Source organism: Rhinatrema bivittatum, chromosome 6, assembly GCF_901001135.1.
Source record: "Rhinatrema bivittatum chromosome 6, aRhiBiv1.1, whole genome shotgun sequence".
In the NCBI taxonomy this organism is placed as follows: domain Eukaryota; kingdom Metazoa; phylum Chordata; class Amphibia; order Gymnophiona; family Rhinatrematidae; genus Rhinatrema; species Rhinatrema bivittatum.
Genome location: NC_042620.1, coordinates 64004033 through 64020682, shown reverse-complemented (window position 1 = coordinate 64020682; position 16650 = coordinate 64004033). Strand labels below are relative to the sequence as shown.

At 43.5% G+C, this 16650-nt stretch overlaps 1 protein-coding gene across 1 annotated transcript in view; it reads right to left on the bottom strand.

Moving 5' to 3' along the window:
- The window catches only part of ARHGAP15 (Rho GTPase activating protein 15), a 1536288-nt gene that overhangs the window by 45770 nt on the left and 1473868 nt on the right, over nt 1-16650 (bottom strand). The window lies entirely within an intron of this gene.

Here is a 16650-nt window from a genome sequence, read left to right as displayed (position 1 = left end):
GGATGCCATACATTGCATTCAGGATTCGTATTCGTCGGGGGACATATATGTTGCATTTGGCAAGGGGGGGGGGGGGCCCCCGATACGTACATGCGTTAATTCTTATTCGTTTCCCGGCTAAAATTGAATTAAGTACAACCCCCCAACCCTCCTGACCCCCCCCCCCAAGATTTACCAAAACTCCCTGGTGGTCCAGCAGGGAGTCCGGGAGCCATCTCCTGCACTCACACCATCGGCTGCCGGTATTCAAAATGGCGCTGATAGCCTTTGACTTATTATGTCATGGGGCTGTCCCCGTCTTGTGCTCCTACCATGTGACACCGGTAGCCCTGTGACATAGTGAGGGCAAAGGCTATCAGCGCCATTTTGATTACTGGCAGCTGACGGCCCGAGTGCAGTAGCTCTTCAATATCTTCAGATTCATGGAATCCCATACAAGAATCTCCCTCAAAATCAGTTGATACAAATACTGACATCACTGCCTCAGTAGCAGTAACTAAAGAAGAACACTTTTTGATGTTTTGCTTCTGCTACCCCTGCTGCCCTGCTACTGTTTGCCTTGGATGGCACATCACATTTCAATTGCTTCTGCCTGAAGCTACCTTCTTCTGCCATTCTGGACTGGAGACTGTTCCTCTTCTATTTAGGTATGGGACTGCCTTTTTTTTATGGCTGCCAGCCCCGTAAACATTTTCTCAACTTTCTTTTCCTGACATGATGAAATGTTTTCTGGTTTGTACACTACTTGCTTGGAGTTCGTATATTATAAAGAATGTTTTGTTTATTGGTACTGTAACTGTGCCCCCACTCATGACACCTCTTTGTTGAGCTTGTGAATTGTCTTATTTAATTAATTAAAAGCTTTTATTAATCACCTAACAGTTTACAACTTTCTAAGCGATTTACAGCACACACATATGAACAATATAGTATGCTGCTCCTGCTTGCACTACTCTCTGAGATACCCACTTTACTATGTATGTGGCCTATTTCCTCTGTATGTGTGCTGTGCACTAGTGCTGACAGACTCCATAAACAAAAAAAGACTGGAAGCCTGGTATAGACTCTTTGCTTCAGTCTCTGTGTACTGCTCAGTCATTTCACTAGTACCCAGATAGACAAAGTCAAAAAAATCACTAGTACTGCTATAACTCTCCACTATCTTCTACCTACACCCAGACTCTCCTGCAGTGAAGAGAAAAATCAGCAGTAAGTACTACTACCTGTCTTTGGTGACTGGTACCATGAGTGAGACCAGTGCAGCATAGAGAAGATTAGAAGCAGCCCTTTTTTAATGTGTCACTACCAAAAATACAAAAAACATTTAAACTTTGAGAGAAGTTAAGCATATGATCTTCTCTGATGAAAGTTAGAAAGGAAATACGGTGCTTCTCTCACATTCTCAGACTTTCTGGTGGGAGTGGATTAGTGTCACTTTATCCAGACAGCAACAATAAACTATTAGAAAAATGTTTCACTGTGATTTGTTGTGTGTGTAGTTTCCTTTCCAACTTGCACTGACTGATTTATGACAAAGTTTTGAGGTCACACAGAGATGCGTTGGTCACAATAGCTACTTGGACCTGTTGGAGAGCCATAGCCTTCAATGGGCCATAGAAATGAATGGGAAACAAACAATTGGGACAAATAATTTTTGTTTCACCTATGGGTCTCCTCTATTAATTTAAGGGGACCACAAATGAAACAAATAGGGTCCCATTAATTACATTTTACCAATTTGTTTAAAATCAATGATCATGCCTAGTTATTAGTACTACACAGAATCTGTATTATATGCACACATACATTTAGTAGCAGTTGAAGGAATGCACTAGTACAGCAATAGCAAAAAATTGATCTTTGTAAAATGATAGTATGGACAGTGGGTGTCAGGCATTTGAAAACAGTGAGCAGGCACTAGGATGAGTAACGCTGCCAAATACCAAAAATTACATGAGAGACATTCCGAGAATCACAATCAAACACAATCTAAATTGTTTATTTCTATACAAGACTACTTTTCATTTAAAGTTGTTTTTCTGACGGATCTGTTAAGCAAATGAACACTGTGTAAGACACTGAGCAAGATCTCTGCAATTGTGTAACCACTAACCAGCTCACTAGAGACAGACTATGGAAGAGTTAGACCTAGTATAAGCCCAAGACCTGTGCTCAGTCACTGCCAAATCATTTTCTTCGTTGTCTCCATCCCAGCACACACTGACATCACACAAGATAAGACACATCTAAGAATGGACAGAAACCAATTATTGTTATTTTTATAATTCTACAAGATGTACAACACAGCATTTCACAGAGACAAATAAGAAACCATCCTGCTCCTTTGCGTTTACAATCTAGTCCAGGACTGGCTAACTCTGATCCTTAAGAGCCACAAGCAGGCTGTTATGCTCGCTGCCCGCGGCAGCCCCGTGGTGCGGCCCTCTCACCTCTCTACAAAGGTCCAGGCTCTAGCTCCTTGTCGCTGGCGGCGGTGGGCCACCAGTCTCAACCTCAGACTTCCACCAGCACTTCTGGCCCTGTTCCACTTCCCGGAACCTCCAGCCAGGATGCCTCCATCCATTGGGCCTCTCCACGGGGTTCGCGGAGAGACGCCGCCAGCAGCGCCGCACCCCTCCCTAGGCGCACATGTGCACCAGTGAAACCTTTGAAGGGCCCATGGCAGGAACCTAGCTACGGAACCAGATTTGACGTCAGTTCCCTCAACATATAAAAGCTCAGGCAATGCTCCTGCAACAGATTGCCTTGGTCTCCTGTTCCAGTTTCCGAGTTCTAGTTGCCTTGCACTTGTCTTGTTCCTGTGATTCCTGGTTCCTGTTCCTTGTGTTCATCTCATCTGTCTACTGGATCAACTACCTGACTACCTGGTTCTGACCTCTGCTATACCTGACTTCTCCTGCCTTCTCCAAGCCTGACCTCTGCTATGTATGACCTTGCCTGCCTTCTCCAAGCCCAACCTCTGCTACACCTGACCTCGCCTGCCTTCTCCAAGCCTGAACTCTGCTATGTCTGACCACGCCTGTCTTCTCCATGCCTTTACCATTGGTCATCTGACCATGCCTGCTAAACTTTTGTGCTAAACTTTCAAAAGGGAAACTTTGATAAAATGAGAAAAATTGTTAGAAAAAAACTGAAAGGAGCAGCTACAAAAGTAAAATATGTGCAAGAGGTGTGGTCATTGTTAAAAAATTCCATTCTAGAAGCACAGACCAGATGTATTTCACACATTAAGAAAGGTGGAAAGAAGGCAAAACGATTACCAGCATGGTCAAAAGGGGAGGTGAAAGAAGCTATTTTAACCAAAAGATCTTCATTCAAAAATTGGAAGAAGGATCCAACAGAAGAAAATAGGATAATGCATAAATGTTGGCAAGTTAAATGTAAGACATTGATAAGACAGGCTAAGAGAGAATTTGAAAAGAAGTTGGCCGTAGAGGCAAAAACTCACAGCAAAAACCTTTTTAAATATATCCGAAGCAGAAAGCCTGTGAGGGAGTCAGTTGGACCGTTAGATGATCGAGAGGTAAAAGGGGCACTTAGAGAAGATAAGGCCATCACAGAAAGATTAAATGATTTCTTTGCTTCGGTGTTTACTGAAGAGGATGTTGGGGAGGTACCTGTACTGGAGAAGGTGGACTGAATCAAATCACGGTGAACCTAGAAGATGTGGTAGACCTGATTGACAAACTGAAGAGTAGTAAATCACCTGGACCGGATGGTATACTCCCCAGAGTTCTGAAGGAACTAAAAAATGAAATTTCAGACCTAATAGTAAAAATTTGTAACCTATCATTAAAATCATCCATTGTACCTGAAGACTGGAGGATAGCTAATGTAGCCCCAATATTTAAAAAGGGCTCCAGGGGCAATCCGGGAAACTACAGACCAGTTAGCCTGACTTCAGTGCCAGGAAAAACAGTGGAAAGTGTTCTAAACATTAAATCACAGAACCTATAGAAAGACATGGTTTAATGGAACAAAGTCAGCATGGCTTTACCCAAGGCAAGTCTTGCCTCACAAATCTGCTTCACTTTTTTGAAGGAGTTAATAAACATGTGGATAAAGGGGAACCGGTAGATGTAGTATACTTGGATTTTCAGAAGGTGTTTGACAAAGTTCCTCATGAGAGGCTTCTAGGAAAAGTAAAAAGTGATGGGATAGGTGGCGATGTCCTTTCGTGGATTGCAAACTGGCTAAAAGATAGGAAACAGAGAGTAGGATTAAATGGACAATTTTCTCAGTGGAAGGGAGTGGGCAGTGGAGTGCCTCAGGGATCTGTATTGGAACCCTTACTTTTCAATATATTTATAAATGATATGGAAAGAAATACGACGAGTGAGGTAATCAAATTTGCAGATGATACAAAATTGTTCAGAGTAGTTAAATCACAAGCAGATTGTGATAAATTGCAGGAAGACCTTGTGAGACTGGAAAATTGGGCATCAAAATGGCAGATGAAATTTAATGTGGATAAGTACAAGGTGATGCATATAGGGAAATATAACCCATGCTATAGTTACACAGTGTTAGGTTCCATATTAGGTGCTACAACCCAAGAAAGAGATCTAGGCGTCATAGTGGATAACACATTGAAATTGTCGATTCAGTGTGCTGCGGCAGTCAAAAAAGCAAACAGAATGTTGGGAATTATTAGAAAGGGAATGGTGAATAAAACGGAAAATGTCATAATGCCTCTGTATCGCTCCATGGTGAGACCACACCTTGAATACTGTGTACAATTCTGGTCACCGCATCTCAAAAAAGATATAATTGTGATGGGGAAGGTACAGAAAAGGGCGACCAAAATGATAAAGGGATGGAACAGCTCCCCTATGAGGAAAGGCTGAAGAGGTTAGAGCTGTTCAGCTTGGAGAAGAGACAGCTGAGGGGGGATATGATAGAGGTCTTTAAGATCATGACAGGTCTTGAACGAGTAGATGTGACTTGGTTATTTACCCTTTCAAATAATAGAAGGACTAGGGGGCATTCTATGAAGTTAGCAAGTAGCACATTTAAGACTAATTGGAGAAAATTCTTTTTCACTCAACACACAATGAAGCTCTGGAATTTGTTGCCAAAGGATGTGGTTAGTGCAGTTAGTGTATCTGGGTTCAAATAAGGTTTGGATAAGTTCTTGGAGGAGAAGTCAATTAACGGCTATTAATCAAATTTACTTAGGGAATAGCCACTGCTATTAATTGCATCAGTAGCATGGGATCTTCTTAGGGTTTGGATAATTGCCAGGTTCTTGTGGCCTGGTTTGGTCTCTGTTGGAAACAGGATGCTGGGCTTGATGGACCCTTGGTCTGACCCAGCATGGCAATTTCTTATGTTCTTATCTGTACTCAATCTTGAGGCCCGCCTAAGTCCTGCCGGCCCCGGCACCTGAAGGCTCAACCTGAGGTGAGCATGGGCTGGTATAGGTGAAGCTCCAGTGGCCTCCAGCTTCAGCCCACTCCACCTGCTGATGGTGGGGACCCGTAGGCCCTCGCCTACGGGTTGCGTCAACCCCACCTCAGCCCAAGTATCCACCTCCTATGCAACACAGGCCAGATTTTCAGGATACCCACAATGAATAAGCATGAGACAGATTTGCATGTACTACCTCCACTGTATGCAAATCTATCTCATGCATATTCATTGTAGGTATCCTGAAAACCAGTCCTATTTGTGGCTCTCGGGGACAGGAGTTGGTCACTATTGATCTAGTCAGACAGATAAACAAAGCATACAGAGAAATCAATGTATGCGGTGAATTGCCATTAGCCAACGAATGATTTACCATAGGTGAAATAATATTATGGAATGTTGAACTTCTCTGGAAAAATCTGATGAACCATGTTTGATGAAATCTGAAAAGTCCAATGACCTTGAACTAGGCTGAAGTCCACCTGGTTCAAGTTTGTCCACAAATCGTTTGCACATCTCTGTAGATGTAAAAAAGTATCATCATATTTTGCAGATCTAGCATCATGTTCAATGGAGGCAATATGTTGCCTCCAGTCCCTAATATGTTGGTTTTTAAATAACTTTCACATAATAAAAATGAAAACTGGGAATCTATTTATTTATTTAACATTTTTTTATACCGGAATTCATGTAGCAAAGTTACATATCAATTCGGTTTACATTATAACATTAAACATGCATGACCAAAAGCAGTGCAATTACATCGAACAGGAGATTAAACTTGGGTCAAGTAAACTGGGGGTTAAATAAATAACAAATAAATAATAAAGAATATATTAAATAGAGAATACATTAAAGAATGAGTGGGGTTTTAGAGAGGACCTGGCTAGATATGAGGTAGTCACTGTACAAGCTGAAGATATTTGGAAAGCTTGAGCGGAATTGTCGTTATGGATTGAAAGCTTGTTCGAATAGCCAAATTTTGAGACTCTTTTTAAACGCGATAGGGCAAGGTTCTTTCCGGAGCAATGGTGGTAGAGAGTTCTATAGCGCGGGGCCTGCTGTGGAAAGAGTACGTTTATTTAATGAGGTTTTAATGGTTGGGGTGAGGAGAGTATCCCTATAGGCTGTTCTCATCGGTCTGGTGGGTAAATGTTGCTGGAGAGGGATATTGAGTTCCAGTGGAATGAGCTTGTGAATATTTTTGTGTATGATTGTTAGTACTTTGTAGGAGATTCTAAACTTGATTGATCTACCAAGAAATGGTATAGGGGGATTTCTTTTTGGAGTTACTTTAACTTTTCCTTTTAGAGCAACAGAAGGGCATGAGAGGTATACACAGGAAGCAAGATGATGCATCAGAAAAACATTGGTCACACACAGAAGGTATTTATTTTACATTACACATATGCTCATTTCATATTGCACATTTTTGCCTAGGTGCTTGTCTGCTATATAATCTGTCTTTATCCATCTATATATCTGAGAAAGCAAAAGCATGGGAGGAAAAGGTCTTATTGCCTTGAACATTTGACCTTTGAATATACTTCCATGACATCAATACATTTCTAGTCTTTTTGGGACCAAAGCTATGCATGATCCATCAAGAAAATCAGATTACTTTACAAGCATGCAATTGTACTGTTCTTGTCCCTTCAAAGACCCCTGAGCTCATGTGCCAGTGGTATTTGTAATAGGGAAGATAGGCAATCTAATGGATGAGCCAGGGAAAGACAAAGAAAGTCTAGAAGATTTTTCCAGTGAAAAGCTTATGCAGAAACTGTAAAACAGTTTAATATATACAATATTTTTAAGTTGAAATATTTTTATAGCATATCCATATTTTTCTGAAGATTAGAAAGAACTTTGCCTTAAATTAAAGGTGGTAAAATAATGCAATACATTTTATCATTCTTTTAAAGTCATTTCATACTTTTTTTTTTGTTACATTTTAACAAATTAACTCTCTCTATATAGTACCTTGTACATTAATCAAGTAATAAAGAAGCAAATACCAGATTTACTATGGAAAGCTAGGGTTAGTTGTGCTATTGTATGCTATTTCAATGTCGGTCTGTAAAAATCCTGAAAAAGCATCATCCTAAAATGAAATATAATGCAAAGATTATAGTCCCAATTTTAAGGGATGCAAAGGAGATTGCATCAGTCATTAACAAGGACTTATAAGGCTTCAGAATGTCATGGACTACATCTCCAGTGGTTATCCTTCTGCTGGGCCATATGCAATTATGCAGAGCTAAACATTTGTTCTCATGTTATCACAGCATTAGCATGTAGAGATGTGCATCATTTTTAGCTATCGGGTTGGGCTTCGGGTCGGGCGCTTCTTGGAAAACTTTGTTTTCCAACGGTTCTTTTTTTTTTTTCGGCGAAACAAACCAGAAAAAAAAACCTCTATCCCAACCCTTCAAATTTACTTAATGACAATCCCCCCACTATCCCGATCCCCCCCCCCCAAGACTTACTAAAAGCCCTGGTGATCCAGCGGGGTCCCAGGAGCGATCTCTCTCTCTCGGGCCGTCGGCTGCCACTAATCAAAATGGTGCCGGCCGTCCATTGCTCCTACCATGTGACAGGGCCTGACCAATGGCACCGGTAGCCCCTGTCACATGGTAAGGGCAAAAGGCCATGGCACCATTTTGATTCCTGGCAGGCCCGACGGCCCAAGAGCGGGAGGTTGCTCCCGGGACCCCCGCTGGACCACCAGGGTTTTCAGTAAGTCTTCGGTGGGGATCAGGATGGTGGGGAGTGTCATTAAGTAAATTTGAAGGGTTGAGATGGGTTTTGGGTTGTTTTTTTTAAATAAATGTGCCCCTCCCCCTCACGCTAACCTGAAATCAATTTTTCCCCAAAATTTCGGGGATAGCATAATCATTTTTTGGATAGCATAATCATTTTTTTGAACAATTTTGTTGAAATTTTCCAATTCGGCAAAAATGAATGCACATCTCTATTAGCTTGTATTCATGTACTTAAACTCACAAACAATACATTATATTACAAGAAACAAAATATTTCCCTGTCATTTTATGAGTTTTTTCCCCACCCGTTTCTCCTGGTTTTTTGTTCTCATTGTAAATACTCTAATTAGTGAGTAAAATAAAAATTGAAAACAAAGATCCTGTTGATCTTGGAGGTGGACCCTTGTTCTGGAGCAGTGTAGGGCGGCTCCCTGGTTGGACCCAGGAAGCACCTGCCACCAAGAGGCAGAGCACAGGAGGAGAGAGAGGCTAGCTGGAGCTTCACCACTGGAAGCCCGCAGTCCCCCCGCTTGGACTTAGGTGGGCCTCGCAGGGTCTCCCAGAAAGGAATTTCAAAGGTGTGCCCACCAGGATCAAGGGTGCATGGTCGATGTCTAGACTGGAGGCCTAAGGGATCAAGGAAGGCCAGTACAGTGTCTGCGATGACAAGGCTAGGAGCAGGGCCAAAATCAAGGAGGTGTGGACAGTAATAGCAGAGGTCAGGTTCCAAGGATCATTCCGAGAGTAGTCAGCCAAAGCAGAGGTCAAGTTCCAAGGATCAGTCCGAGAGTAGTCAGTCAAAGCAGAGGTCAGGTTCCAGAGATCAGACTTGGTCAAGGAGGCAGGCAGAGGTCAGAATCCAGGCAGCGATCAACGTGGTCAAGAACAGGCAGAGGTCAGTACTAGAGAGTCAGTCCAAGAGGTACTACCTGGGGGAATGTAGTAACAGACAGACGCTGAAACAGGAGGATGCTGGAACAAGACTGAAACAGGCGATGAGACACGGAGGCAAACTAGTACACAAACGGTGTCGACCCGATTGCCAAGGCAAGGAAGTGCAGGCAGGCACTTCCTCTTGTACTGCTTTCAATCAGGGTGTGCCGCGGAGCTTGGACCCGCCTCTGGCCCTATAAGGGAGTGGGCGATCCGCGTGCACGCGCCTAGGGGTGGGGCCGATGCCACGGAGCACGCCGAGCCCCGCCGTGAGGCCTGGTGCATTGAGGAAGGCTCGGCGACTGACGCCGTGGGACGCCGAGGCCTGGAGAAGCTTGCAGCTGCTGCTGGAGAGGCCGACCTGGGACCTGCAGAGGAGTTAGAGAGGTGAACAGGCCCATGTGCAGGCCGAGCGCGGACGGGGTGCGCAACAGATCCCTAGTTTTATAGGAATCTAAGCGGTCCTGAGCAATCTTGGACAGGAAATATACTGAAGTAAATACATATCTTACAGTGCTCTCTTGGGCTTCTCCTTTCAGAAAAGTTTTTTTTTAAATTTAAAAAGGAGATTCATACTAGTAGCTGGCTACAGCACTTGAAAAGTTGATAGAAACATAATTATAATCGCACACTCCAAAATTCAGAGATGTGTTTCTGTGTGAAAGCAATGTTTACAATTAATTTGGTATTGTGACATAGTGAGAACAAATGTTTTCATTTATGTAATTTTACATACCCCCTTAATTTTGTGCTCTATTTTGAGGAATGTGTTAGGGTGGTATCCTTCTGGAGTTTGGGTTAACATTTTATAAATATGTATTTATGTTTAATTTCGATCCCCCATTCATTTTGAAAAGTGGGCTCCTATGTGAGGGTGGAAGGGGATTTTAAGATTTAAGATTAAAGAGATTCTTCTACTAGTCACCATTTATTGTTGTGAAAAATGTACTGATCATTGGAACATCTTGGTGATCAATTTAAACTCATGTAACTGGCATGTATTTCCCATACAAAGTGGAGATATAAATTATAATAAGACCGATCATTCATATTAGCATTCATTTCTATGCAATATAGAGTCATGAGCAAGCTCCAAGAGTCTGGATGAGCCTCTTTCCTTTCAAATACCATCTTCATGAGAATTTCAGCTTTATGCTTACATTATGTGAGTTTTGTTTGAATGATGTAGTGCAGGGGTGACCAACTCTAATCCTTGGGAGCCACAACCATGCCAGATTTTCAGGCTATCCACAATGAATATTCATGAGATCGATTTTCAAGCACTCCCTCCATTGTATGCAAAACTATCACATGCATATTCATTGAGGAAATCCTGAAAACTGAGCCTGTTTGTGTCTGTCGAGGATGGGAGTTGGCCACCTTGATATAGTGCAAATTAGTAGTGTATACTCTTCATTATTTTAGTGTTATACTTTGCATGGTACCACTTAGTTTTATAGGGAGGATTAGTGCATCATTTATTTAGTGTGTAAAGATCTCTCTCTCTCTCTCTCACTCTCTCTCTCTCTCTCTATATATATATATTAGAGATGTGCAGGCAAAAAGTTTTCGTTGCGTACGCGATACGTATTCGTGGGGGGTCAATTCCGTTCAATGCGAACGTATGGCGAATTCAATAAGTTGTCGATCTGTAAATACGTTACTACTAAATTATCTACAACCCCCCACCCTCCTGACACCCCCCAAGACTTACCAAAACTCCCTGGTGGTCCAGCGGGGAGTCAGGAAGCCATCCCTGCACTCGTTTGTGGTTTCCTCACAGCGCCGATAGCCTTTGCCCTCACTATGACAGCGATCGGCGCCATTTTGAGTATTGGCGGGACGGCGATTTTGAGTCTCAAAATGGTGGCGATCGGCGCCATTTTGAGTATTGGGATCGGACGGACGGCGTGAAAGGAGGTTGCTCCCAGACCCCCGCTGGACTTTTGGCAAGTCTTGTGGGGGTCAGGAGGCCCCCCAAGCTGGCCAAAAGTTCCGGTTGGGTCCAACGAGGGTCCCGGAGCGACCTCCTGCCACATGACCTACCTGTCACGTGGTAGGAGCACAAGATGGCGCCGGTGACCATGTGACAGGGGCTGACCAATGGCACCGGCAGCCCCTGTGACACAGGCTATCGGCGCCGTGAGGAAACCGCAAACGAGTGCAGGGATGGCTTCCTGACTCCCCGCTGGACCACCAGGGAGTTTTGGTAAGTCTTGGGGGGGTCAGGAGGGTGGGGGGTTTAAATGTTTATTTAGGAGGCTGAATACAACGGATATCTGTTGAATACGTGGGGAGGCGCGATGCGTTTCGCCTCCCCACGTATTTTTCAGATTGCAAAAAATAAGTTGCGGATTACAAATACGTGGAAAACGGATGCACACCCCTAATATATATAATTTATATAATGAGAAAGTTAAAAAAAAAAATATATATATATATAATAGCAAATTAATGTTATGGTATAATTATAAGTATTAATTTGCTATTATCTGTATCAGGGATTCCCAAACATGGGCCACATGTTTCTTGCAGAGCAGCTTTTTCTGATCTGTCAAACTTTCCATACTTATGGTCAAATCAACCAGCCTAGTAAGGTTTACCTTATTGTTCTTTTTTGTTTGTATGGGAATGGTAAAGTTTTATTGCTGGTTGGCTCCAACACCTGCCAGCATAAGAAGTCCTGCGCAGTGGTGCAGGGTCCCCACTCCCTGCCAGCAGAAGGAGAAGTCAGACAGCATTATGAGTGCTTCAGTGTTAGAAGGCTCTCCATTCTAATCCTCACCAGCAGAAGGAGAAGTTTGGGTAGGTCAGGGGAAGAAGAGGTGAGCCATAGAGAAGGGAGTGTGGGTGAGAAGAGGCAGTGCTGTGAGCAGCATGAGAGGAAGGAAAAGGAATGGAGTATGAGGGACGTGATCATGAGAAGGGAGTGTGGGTGAGAAGGAAGGGGGAGGAAAAAGTAAGTGTTGCGTGCGTCGGTCTCAGACGGCTTCGACCTCTGTGCCTCACCTTTCTTCCTGCTCTCTCCTCTAGCCTTGGGAAGATGGCTACCACTGCGTCTTCATGCCACTCTCTCCGGCGTCCCCAGAACGGCAATGGCAAGGCTATCCGCCATGTTTCTCCTGAGGGCCTCCTAGGGTGCGCACACCTACACCACCCACGTCTTTATCCACGTCATGGCGGGAACCTCGGGGCGTCCCCCTCGAGTGACATCACGCCATCCAGGTATTTAGCCTGCCCTTCAATTGCTAACAACTCGAGTTAGCAAGGATTGGAATGCCTCCGGTCTAAGCTACTCTGCCACTTCTGTGCTGCCACTGGAAGCTCTCTCTGCCCTTCAGGGTTATTCACCTAACCTGGATACCTGCTCCTCAGGGGCCCTTTGCTTTCTTTCAGGTGCCTATCTGGAACCAGGTTCTCGCTCCTCGAGGGCCTGCTCTCCCTGCCTGGGTGCCTACAATCCAACTACATCTGCCTGTTGGGATCTTCATCAATACAGCTACCAACTTAGTGAGTAATCTAACCTTTGTCAGTCTGTCTCATCTACAGCTCAGCACTGGGAACCTGCATCTGGAACTCCCTATACTACTGTGTGCTGCTAACATCTACCTTGGTGAGACGGGTCTCCTCTGCCGAGGGCCCCTGGACTGCTACTACTGGATCACCTCACTACTGCCACCTCTGGTGGTATCATTCAGCTGTATAATAAAGACAAATCTTCTGAGTTAGCGTGTCTCGAGTCTAGCCTAGTACTGTGGTTCCTCACGGGGCTCCTCCCTGTGGAAGTGGTCATCACCGCAGTACCCAAGAATCCACTCCAACACCTCAAAACCATAACAGCAAGGGGATGTAGGCTGAGAGAAGAGGCCAAGAGGAGAGGAAGGGAGTCTGAGTGGGGAGGCAGGAGAGGAGGTGAAGCAGGAAAAATTGTGAGTGAGGAGAGGGTCTGAGAGGAATTAGAGAAAAAGAGAGAGGAGGTGGAGGAAAGGGTTGAGAAAGGGGAGGAAAGTAGAGAGGACAAGAGTTTTTGGGGTTGTGTGAGTGGAAAAGAGTGCTCCAGAAGCACCTGCCTCCCCTTTCCTCAGCATCTGCTCCTGGGGGATTGTAGGGGGGGCAAGGAGGGTGAAGGATTTGTCTGTTAGCATTCCCTTTTCACTCCAGAATGTGAGATCCTAAACATTTACTACATTTTTCAAAAAAAGTTTGATGACCAACAGATAAATCAGGTCAGCCTGTCTAATTTGCTAAAACAGAATCCAGCTATAGATCATAGTTAAGTTTTGAAATTACTTTAATTCAAAAATACCTAAGGCCATATTTTCTAACAACAATGTTGAATAAAACAGGAAGGTAATAATCTGACCATAGAACTGTGCGACTACAGAGTCTTTATCATCCACACACATTATCTGCAAATGTCTTTATAAGATAAATTGTATTACACAAGTTAATTGATTCCAGGCAAAATCAGAAATTGCAGGTGGAAACAGAATAACAGGATGCTTATTAATGAAGTACTATTAATCAAGATTGACAAATGTTTTTCCCTTTATTGGAGAGTTATTTGGAATAGTCATAGAGTTGATATATTAGTTGACTTTTTTTTAGAGCAGATTTGTAAGCAAAAGAAATATTAGCACATGGGGTTATAACTAAGGAACTGGAGTTATCTGTGTTAACAGTAAAAGGATTTCCCTAAATCCAGCTTGACAGGCAATGCCAAAGATGCCAGTGGTAATTAATTAGTACTTTAATTTAAACCACAGAACAACAGGATATAGGAATTGTTGCTCATTACCATTTCCCCTTAGGCTTCATCTTTTAAGGGTCAGGCTTATGACTTTTGTGTTGAAGGTCAGTATATAAATTGGGGAGGGGGTGCACATTGACTGTGGAGTTTTCTTGACAGATATCTTTCACCCTCGTTACTGCCTCTGGCTATCACTAGCTGAAATAAGATTGTGATTGTTTCAACTAGTCCATGTACATGCATGACTTAACCAGGGTGGAATTTGAACTCACATGTTGTGTGTAGTATTAACCATAGAAATAACCTGTTTCACAAGCAGAAAATGTACTTATATGATTTCGTACTAGGGGCCAGACTCATTAAAGCTTTTCTCTCATTTTATGTCTATAGAGGTGCATTTGCCAGCTCGCGCACATGCATGCGGCAATATTATAACATACACACAAATATGCACTTAGACATGCGCCTGTTAAAAAAAAAATCATCTATACACGTGTACATGTATGCATGACTTTATATTGACACGCGCAGGTGTGTGCAAATGCCACCTCGATTGCATAAGTGGGGGAGGATTTTAGTAGATCGCGCGTCAATGCAATTACCTATTTCCCCAGTTCGTTCCCAGTTTTCCTCAGTAAAGGAGACGGATTCCTAAACCCCCCTAGCTACCTTGCCTCCCTTTTACCCTATTAGCCCTGACCCTTAAAATAGCCTAGTTTTTGATATTTTTTTACCTACACGCCATCCATAGCAGAAGTAAAGTTATGCGGTAGGGGACCCTGGTGCACGCTTGTGCGCATAAATACTTACACTCAGACTTCATGCTACAGACTCAGCCTGCCCATGCCCCACCCAGACCCCATCCATGCATTAACTTTTTGATTTGTGCACATGCCAGGAGATACGTGCGTACTCGCGCGGTTTCTAAAATATATATGGTGCGCACCGGGCCGAATCACGTGTGTATCTCCCGGCTTTGGTGTGCATAGGACTTTTAAAATGTGACAGTTAGGCTTCTTTGTAAATATCACTCTGGTATTAATATTACAAAATTAGGCTATTTTGTGTCCAGCCTATGGAAAACAATGTTATTTTCATCCAATATTATTTAAATCATTTACAAATTACACTGAAGAGATGTACTCCTTACCCTTAAATATTTTGCATAACATATATTGCATGGATGTTTGAAGAATTAGCTATTACGGTAAATGCAAACTACACTCAAAAAATGAGAAAACCCGTTATATCCACCTCAAAAATCATAAACAAATGTGCTTTGGACAAGTGAGAAAATATTACAAATCCCTTTAAAACACACTATTACATTTTAGTCTGTTGGTTCTTTTTTCTTTTTTATTCCTTCAAGGGCATTCATATATGTGGTCTAACACATTTGGTATATCACAACAATCTCAGGTGCAACCGTCTTATCTCACCTAACTATAATTAACCCCACCCTTGTCCCACACTGTCATATTTGTAAGAAACCACTATTAGTCCATTAATCGAAAGAAGATACTAACATTCATTCAATTTACAAAACATCAGTTACTATAATATTCTCAATCCCCAGGGGCAACCATGCCCTCACCTGCTGAATTTAAATTTGCTAAATGCTCCATAGGATCTTGCTACTGCAATGTGGCACTGTTGAGAATGCAGGGCCATTGAAGCTGTTCTCCAATTTCACAAGGGCTCTATAGTATCATGCTACAGCAATGTAGTGCCATTGGGGGACACAGCCGTCAAAGCCCTTGCCCCTCAGGTTATCCTGTATTCAATCTTGATTACTGACAAAGTTCTCAGCTGTGTTTAAAAAAGGATTGGATAAGTTCTTGGAGGAGAAGTCCATTACCTGCTATTAAGTTCACTTAGAGAATAGCCACTGCCATTAGCAATGGTTACATGGAATAGACTTATTTTTTGGGTACTTGCCAGGTTCTTATGGCCTGGATTGGCCACTGTTGGAAACAGGATGCTGGGCTTGATGGACCCTTGGTCTGACCCAGTATGGCATTTTCTTATGTTCTTATGTTCTTAGTATGCTGAAGTCCTGCTCCATAACAGAGACTGTGCCACTCCTTAAGCATGCCAACACAATTTTGGGTGATGCGCAGGCCAATCTCGGGTGTCGAAGCCGAAGACTTGACTGTCAACTCATCTCGCTGTCACCCACTGATGCAACGTAGGAGCAGGAATACCATGCTACTTGGTATTCTCTATCCAGACAGCTTTCAAGAATTGCACATGCCATGCACTCCGGGTCATGGTCAACCCCTGCCAACCTTGGCCCCTATGCTGCGACTGTTCTGCGGGTCCTAGACCCACCACACCATATTTGAACTATATAAGCCATCCTCTCGTGGGCAGGCTGGGTGGAAAAACTGCCGAAGGAAGAGGCTAGGGGGTAGACTGGCTTACATTTAAATTCTATTTGCTGGCCCAACCCCCCAGCCCCTGCCTTGCTCCAGAGGTGGAACACCTCGCTGGTTGTATCCTCCCTACCTTAGTTGCTGGTGGGCCAGCTCCACAACCATCTCAGGTGCAACCACATTAACTCGCCTATCCGATGGTCGGCCTCTGTGACATTGTGAGGGCAAAAGTAGCGCTGGCGCCATTTTGAATACTGGCAATATGGCCCGAGTGCAGGAGGTCACTCCCGGACCCCCGCTGGACTTTTGGCAAGTCTTGTGGGGGTCAGGAAGCCCCCCCAAGCTGGCCAAAAATCCCTGGGGGTCCAGCGGGGGTCCGGGAGTGATCTCCTGCACTCAG